This window comes from Photinus pyralis, unplaced genomic scaffold (assembly GCF_008802855.1).
Source record: "Photinus pyralis isolate 1611_PpyrPB1 unplaced genomic scaffold, Ppyr1.3 Ppyr1.4_LG1, whole genome shotgun sequence".
NCBI classification, from domain to species: Eukaryota; Metazoa; Arthropoda; class Insecta; order Coleoptera; family Lampyridae; genus Photinus; species Photinus pyralis.
Genome location: NW_022170249.1, coordinates 2,231,761 through 2,240,617, shown reverse-complemented (window position 1 = coordinate 2,240,617; position 8,857 = coordinate 2,231,761). Strand labels below are relative to the sequence as shown.

The following is an 8,857-nucleotide window of genomic DNA, read 5'->3' as shown; positions in this document are numbered from 1 at the left end:
CGCCATAATAAACTCGGATGTTGCATAGCAACATCTCGTTTCAGGGCCGGACTGGTTTGCAAATTTCTACCGGGAGATACTTTGAAAAGGGCCCCCTATAAGGTCTTTTTCAGGAAAACCATATAGTAGCTCACTTTTACTATTTAGTTAGCTGCCAAATAAAACTACACAATAGCGTCATAAGTGATAAAATAAAAACGTTTATTATTTTAAGGTAACATTATAGCAAACTCATATTTTATTAAACAGGTTTCTTTTAAAACTAAATTCTATATTAGAGGTTGGGTATTTATTGTATATATATTTTCTTCCGAGATTTATTCAAAAACATAAAAAATGATTTCTAACTAATAATACTAATTGTAGGCAGTTAAACGTAACTCACTTTTACTTTAGAGCAAGTGTTTGAAAATATGGTTGGTACTTAATGCTTTGATAATGGAATCATTGTCAATAGATTCGAGTATATCCGACTCCACGTTCATTAATATTAATGAATCTAATATTAATTGAGACATAGTTGATCTTAATCTTGTTTTAATTAGCTTTAATTTTGAAAATACAGTTTCGCACTTTACTTGTGTTACGGACAATGTCAGCAGGAATTTATAAATAATATAAATATTGCTATAAGCCGAATGGTGCATGTTGAACTTTTTTAAGGCTAAATAACAACAACAAGCACACCCCCTACATTTACTTGAAATTGTTGTGTTTTGACATTTTATGTCATTGTTTTCTTTCATCTTTAAAAAAATATGGGAAAATGATTTTAATTCATTAACTATGTCGTCCTCATTTAAACTTAAAATTTGGCATATCGTTTTTAAAGCCGAAACTTTAATGTCGTTATCATTGTATGGAAAGTATTTTGGATCGAAGTATTTAAATCCATTATAAATGTTTTCATTATTAGAGAATCTCGAAGTAATACTTTGAACAACTTGGTTGATTATGGCTTTGAAAACTTCAATCTCAAATTTTTTCAGTGGATCTTTAAATAAATGGTGCTCTGCAGTTTCTCCAGGCATTTGTTTCTTCCGAGATTCTCTTTTATTTTTCATGCAACTTTCCAACTCTAGTTCATCATCTTTATTTTCTAATTTTAATTGTGTTTCTATATGGCGAATAAAATCATTCGCTTCGTTCGTTACTTCTTCAAACTTATCGAACATTGCATTGATGTTAGAATTCGCTGCTGACACAATATTAAAAGATTGAAGTAAATCAATACCATATGTTTGCAGATATTTGGATGCAGGTGTAAGATACGAGAATATTTTGTTCATAATAACCGTTAATAATATAGCTTCATATTTACATAGGTAATTAAGGAATGCCGCAGCTTCGGAAATAGTCTTAGAGTCGAAATTAGTGGAAGCTTTGATTTCACACAAAACAATCAATAATGTGGAATATAATTCATTTTTAAAATTACTGTCGGTTTCTTTAGACCCTATCAAATTTTTAATAGCCAACCCTTTGCTCCACCATCGTGTGTCGCAAATTTTATTTAACCGTCTGTTATTATCTGTTTTATCACTCCATATTTTCATACGTTTGTAGGATTCAGACAAGAACACACTAATTCGGTTAACTGTACCAAAATACGTTTTTATAATTGCATTAACCTGAACAGCGTCTGACACTACTAAATTTAGTGCATGAGCGTAGCACCAATTATAAATAATATTAGGCGACTCTGATTTCAATAATGTCCTTAAACCACCGTATTGGCCCGACATATTTGCAGCACCATCAAAACTACACCCAACAATGTTTTCCATTGGAAGATTTAGCCTTTCAAATTCATTTTGTAACATTTCATGTAGAGACACGGCTGTAGTTGATTCCACACTGACTAAAGTAATGAGTCTTTCAAGTACAACATCGTTATGCACGTATCTACACACGACTGAACATTGTTCAGAAACGCTTAAGTCTTGTGTAGTGTCAACCTCAACGCTAAAGAACTTTGCAGTTCTTATTTCACTAGCAATAACATTTTTTATTATTGTTCCTATTGCAATAATTATGTTATTTACAGTTTGTTTACTTAAAAAGGTTATTAAATTACCTCTACCTTTTGAATGTACTTCTGTTTTTCGTTTTTGGCTTTTTTCGACTGCGGTGTCTAAATGCATTTTAAGAACGTCATCGTACTTGGATAAAAGCAGAACAAGTTCCAAAAAGTTTCCTTTGCTTTTAACATTCGAGTCGTAAATAGTACAAAGAGTCTCATTGGTACCTCTTAAAGGTAATCCTTGTTTTCCAATAAATTTTATGATATCGATTACTCTATTTAGTATCATTCGGTTTTTTGATATATTACTAAGTCTCGCATTTTCGAAAAAACAATCAACTGTTTGCTTCTTTTCACAGTTTAGTAAGAAAACTGTAGAAGCGTTTTCATGTGATTTTGAATTTTCATGGTCACCGATTCTCAAATAAATATGGGACCAATTATTAAATCCACTAACAAAAATACTGTTTGAGTTTAAGTTTGAAAATGCCATGCAAATATAGCAAAATAGTTTTTTAAGTTTAGTGGAATAAGATATCCATTCACGTCTTATTACGTCACCGTTCTTTAATGTTTTAAAATACACTTTACTTTCATCAAATGGAAGTTTATTATATTCGGCTCTTGGCTGGATTGGATGAAAACGCGCAAAAGTTAATTTTTCATGCATATCACTTTCATAACAGCTTCTAAATAAATATTCTTCTTCTTCGTCGGGTATAGTAACCACTTCCGTATCATATTTAACGATATCATTTCCTGTTTTATTCTTGGGGACTTTAGGGGTATTAGTAGAAGTATGTGGGACATTTAAATTTTCTCCAAATGTAGGTATGTTTGTCCATGAGGATTGAGATGGAGCTTCTTCATCAAGTAGAGAATCTTGCACTTCAGCTTCAGTTACATCGGTAATGAAAGGTAAAATTTTAGAGTTGTCTGGCGATTTCGTATTCGTTTCAATAACATCAGAATTGTTAGGTTCATTTAAATTTATTCGTAATGTGTCTTCCCTTTTCGGCAGGCAATGGGCTTGGTCAGGTGATTGAAGAAAATTGTTAATTTTTTGTTGGCTGCTTACGTTTCCCACTTCGTCACGTTTACGTTTAAGGGATTTCGTTCTTTTAGATGCTCCACTTGGATATACACGTTTCTTAGTTTGTGCAGCTTCAGCCATTGTTTGAGATTTGAGGGGACGGGGACCCGACAACCTTAAATATTATATGTACATTAAACAACCGTTGCCCTGTTGCCCAATTTACTTATTTTCAATTTCATGTACATTTTGAGGGCGAGTTAAAAAAAAAACAATTATGTATTTTTATTTTTGTGGAATAAGTTTAAAGTTTTGGATTCTGACAAGAAGAATTCCAAGTTTATTAAACGATGCGATGTTACGTTCCGTTTACTTTTTTTCTTGTGGGTTGTGAACCCCACTCCCTTAATGAAATGATTTATCTTTTTACAGATTTTTATACCGATTACAAATATGAAATAGTTAACGTAAATATAGATATCAAAATACCTTGGTACTTATATAATACTTACTTACCCAATGAAACAGATTCGTAAACGTAGGTAATAAGTAATAACGCAACTCAATCAAAGTAAACTTTACACTTTATAATTATTATAGTACGCAAACTTATGCAACGTTAACGTAAACGTAAAACGACACTGCTGACTAGTGACTGCTGTCGCATCCGGCATCTTTCATGTTACTGAACTGAATAAACAATAAACAGTTTTCATTTATTACCTGCACCGGCTTGCACTGCATACTGCATTAGACAGCATTCAGCATTCTCCGAAAAGTAATGACAGATTGTAAATTTAAAAGGATTAAATTTTATTCTTGGTAAGCGAACTTTTAGTCGGAATTTTGCATAGAAGATAAATTATGTAAATAAACCTAGGCGGCCTGTAAGGGTCTACCGTCTACCTAACAGTTCTTTGTGGTGCCATATAATTGATCGGAAATTTACTTTTTTTCACTTATTAACAATATTAAGCATTGAATTAGGGCCCCCCGGTAGTCAGGGCCCCCCGGGAAATCTCCCGGTATCCCTCCTGTCCAGTCCGGCCCTGTCCTCGTTAATTATGGCAACGGTAATATCCTTATGAAATAAATAGCTATTACATTCTACAGTGGTTTTCCCTTCGATTTAAACCTTGTACCAACTTAGAGAAATATTTCAAAACATTTTTGTGAATCCAATGCTCTTTTTAGTCAAATGAACAAGCAAGTTGCCAGCATTAATGGAAGAGGTAACACAAAATTAGAAGTGTACATTTACCATCTTCGGTACGGTAGTTGTTCCCGATGTGAGGAGGTGATATCATTTCAAATTCTGAAACCAAGGCACCATTGGAATGGATACAATAAAATTAAAAATCTGCACTTACCATCTTCGGTAGCACGGTCTTCGGGGGGTGGTGTAAGATTTCAAGGTCTGAAAACAAAAGATATCATTTAAACCTTGCTTCAACTTAGAGAAATATTTCAAAAAATGTTTGTGAATCAAATGCTCTTTTTAGTCAAATAAACAAGCAAATTTGCCAGCATTAATGGAAGAGGTAACACAAAATTAGAAGTGCACACTTACCATCATCGGTATCGTAGTTGTTCCCGATGTGGGGAGGTGGTATCCTTTCGAATTCTGAAACCAAGGCACCACTTGAACGGGTGCAATAAAATTAAAAATCTAACCTTACCATAATCAGTATCTGTCAACTTTTGTAAATTTACTCGTAACTGTCTATCAAGTGTTGATTGTTTTGGTACCGGAGACATGTTTAAGTGTAAATCCTTACATAACTGTAGCAATACTTCCTCCGTTTCTAAAAAAAAATGTGCAATTCATGTTAATCGATGCAACTTAAGTAGACGTCTTACCATTTTGTAGCTTAATTTTTGCGTCGTAGTACCATCCATCGGCCCATCGCACTGATAAAAGTCCCTTTTTTTAGCCTTCCTCACTTGCCGTTTGTCACATATATAATATACACAATCTTCCACAAATTTCACAAGGTAATACATAGTAGGTAATCGATCAAAATCGCACGAAAACGAAAGAATATTTTTATTATGCTTTTGCAAACGCCTCTAGAAACACGCACTTCTAGAATGAACCGCGGCAGACCTCATAATGAAAGTCAACGAAAGGAACAGTGTTACTAAACAGGTGAAAAGTGGAGCCAAGTCCGACGGGGGATGGTCAAAAATGTCCCAATTAAACTTTTTCAAAATTTCACTTGTTCCTCGAGTTGTGTGAGGCCGAGCGTTGTCATGCACAAACACAACACCAGATGTCAGGATGACACGACGCTTGTGAAATTACCTTCCACCATTTTTTACTTCGGATGGTAAAAGGTCGATTCCACCCATATATGAGTTATACAGGGTACCCATTATGTACGGAAAATAGTATATATCTCGGTAAATATCGAATGTATACATTATTTTATATGAAAGTTGTTTAACATTTTATTTCCCATGATAAATATGAGGCTCGTTTGTGAATTTCTGTGAGTCATACTTACATTGTCAATTTACCCAAAATCATCCTGAAACCTTCATTTTCATGCCTACTTTCTGTCAGGAAATTTTAGTTTCCATGACAGAGGCAGAGCAAAGTACGTTTCCTGCCGTTTGTCACTTTACTGGCCGCACGTGTTACTTTACTGGCCGCATCGTCACTTTATCGGCTGCATTTGTGACATTTCTAATGTCTATTATAACGTGAAAACACGTCGGTCGGCGCAATGCTCGTAGGTAAGTATAATTTATCCGTAATCAAAAAACAATAACTTAAACATTCCACCAAAAGAATTGAACTCATTTACTCAAACACAAAGATCTTTATTCGAAATTAAACAAGCTTCGTTGGCATGTAGTGAACCAATTACCAATGGACAAGTAGCTACTCTAGCTACGTTAAATTAATAAATATATCAAGATCAACTTAAACAATAAGAGAACAAATTTTAGCTGCCAACTTTTTTACCCAAAGTTGTGCTTGTCCACGGTTTAAACAAAAATAACAAATTTGTATGAAAATAAATCAAAATCAAATCCAAAACTACATACAAACTTATATTTAGAACTCGATCCAAAACCAAATTTTCAAGAAAACGTAGACCATATAAACCCAAAAAATAATAGGCTAAAAAATATATGCATGAATAGAACGAACGATCAGAAAAAAACTTACGACTTGGCAACAAATCCCTTTTCAAAAAACCGCCTAATCGAACTCAAATTAAAAAAAAACAACTCTTGGTAGGTAAGTAATTATACGGTACTACCTTTGACAATATTAATTTGTAGTACAATTTCTACGGCGTAATTCGTTTCACGGCAGCCGTCTTTTCACTTTCGTAGCTATCAAGGATTTATTGTGAGATAAAATTGAATAGACGAGAAAGTTACACTGTTAAAATGAATTTATTTTACACTGTGAAAATAAATTTGTTATACTACCTGGCGTATAACAAGATTGACATTAATCAAAAGTTCTATATAAAAGTTGAAATTTTATATTAAAATACGATTTCGGATAAAATTTAATACAAAACTCGTTAGTAAAATGAATGTACTTGACTCGGAAATTAAAGTTACTCGGCCCCACAGGGCCTCGCACTTCAATATTTCCTCGTCAGTAATGTGTCATTTTCCTGATTTTTATGTAAATAATTATTACTAATCAAGTTAAAATGGCATAATTAACAGCCTACGTTTTTTTTTTTGAGTTGGATCCATCGTTCCTCGAAATGGGGGTTGAAATATATTATGTTATCAAAAATCTCTAAACCTTCCCCATATAGTTATGTTGATATATCTTGGGAATAGTTCTTCTTTGAGGCAAGTATGGTTGAACCAGATGTTGAGTGATGCTCTATATGGGGAAGGTTTAGAGATTTTTGATAACATAATATATTTCAACCCCCATTTCGAGGAACGATGGATCCAACTCAAAATTTCTTCGCCAACCGAGCTTCAACAATCCATCAATTCATCAAACTTAGCAGAAAATTGAAAAGAGCATCACTCAACATCTGGTTCAACCATACTTGCCTCAAAGAAGAACCATTCCCAAGATATATCAACATAACTATATGGGGAAGGTTTAGAGATTTTTGATAACATAATATAACAGCCTACGATAAAGACAAATACGATGACGAGTATTTGTACCAAGATTACCTTCTAAAAGAATCGAGAAACAAGCAGTAGCGGTTAGAAATGATAAACAGAAATACAAGGGCTGGGCACGGACTTGTAGGGGCACAAAAGATGTAGATGACCTCTGTAAATGTCGAGAAAACTACCTTTATCAAAGAACCTACACTCAAATGACCAATACAAGAACCGGGGCCTAAATTAAATGAGCCCGTAGCCACTATCAAAGGGCCCTAAGGAGCTGTTCGCCCAAGCCAGGATAACTACAGCGTCGTCTCGAAATTGAGTTTTACGAGACAAGATCAACGTGTCATAAGGGAGCAGGTGGATAGCATCAATAAAATAATGATCGCCCTCACGACCATGGTTTATGGAGCGAATCAGAGTAACTACAGACAGACCATACACACTATCTGAGAAAAACAAGTACAGGCTACGTCCGCCAGGAAAAACGTACCTAAGCAAACCCGTACGCTAACAGTCGAACAAACAGGCAGCAGCCTGACCTCGGTCGCTCGAACCTCGGAACCTGCACCTCTCAGTTTTCCCGAGGCTACGAGGCAGATAATTAACAAAACTCCTAAACCGGCGCCACTTGTCCCGAAAAAGAGGATATATGGCCGCGATGTGCGGAAAAACATAGTCGGGATAAATGCACTTTGGAGAAACTTACGTACGTAAATTGCAAAAGACTGGGGGCCAAAGACACCGCGCACAGTGCTATGGAAGGCTGCTGTCCACTAGAGATTAATAAGATCGATTATGGCAGATCGCCGTAATACGAACGACAATAATGTCGCTGTACAGGACGTTAGTTGTTATTTATTAACCAATTCAGTTCAAAATGAAAACGTTCCTACTGCAATTATCACGAATATAAAGGAAGTACAAACAACTGGGATTAAAGTTTGAGCTATTATTTGTGACCAAGCAGCAACAAATCGATCAGTGTTTTCATCTTGAGACATTACTGGTCAGTAACTTATTTCTTCGTGGATAAATTCAAAATTTTTGGAACATATATATGATGTGCCTAATAAAAAGCGTACGAAATAATTTTTTAGGCAAGGATTTTTCAATTGATGGAAAGAAAGTTTCTTGGAAAGATGTAGAAGAAACATCAACTTGACAAAAATTCTCGTACAGCCAAAGCCAAAGATTACGGATGCTCACATTGAAAAAATGAGGGTAAATTTTGCAACACAAGTGTTTTCCCATACGATGAATGCTGCAATAAAGACTACTGTACAAACGGTAGAACTTCAAAGCAGTATCACCCAACACACTGCAGATTTATTAAAAACGTAAATAATCATTGTGCTTGATTGTTGAAACAGCTGTAGAGTATTTGGAAAAAGTCCATATGTGTGTGCTCTATCCGAAAATAGGGTGTGGGTAAAACCCGGACCCGGACTTGGTGGGTAAAACCCGGACCCGGACCCGGACTTGGTGGGTAAAACCCGGATCCGGACCCGGACTTGGTGGGTAAAACCCGGACCCGGACTCGGACTTAGTGGATTCTTTCTTTTATATTTTCGTGCATCGTAACATTAAAGCCGTTATGAGGGGCTTGTTAGGGTTCCAAGCATTACTTTTTTCGGTTGGATTGAACCCTTTCTGTGCGTCAAATGCGTTTGGCTCATATTTTCAAAATG

The 8,857-nt window shown here is 35.2% G+C and overlaps 1 long non-coding RNA gene across 1 annotated transcript; it reads right to left on the bottom strand.

Annotated features, from left to right (window-relative positions):
* Window positions 1-4,239: 4,239 nt before the first annotated feature.
* On the bottom strand, window positions 4,240-5,217 carry LOC116160282. Its single transcript, XR_004143176.1, has 4 exons — window positions 4,736-5,217; window positions 4,627-4,680; window positions 4,427-4,473; window positions 4,240-4,371 (listed from the first exon to the last, which is right to left on the bottom strand). It is a non-coding gene; the product is annotated as an uncharacterized LOC116160282 (long non-coding RNA).
* Between the last annotated feature and the right edge of the window lie 3,640 nt (window positions 5,218-8,857).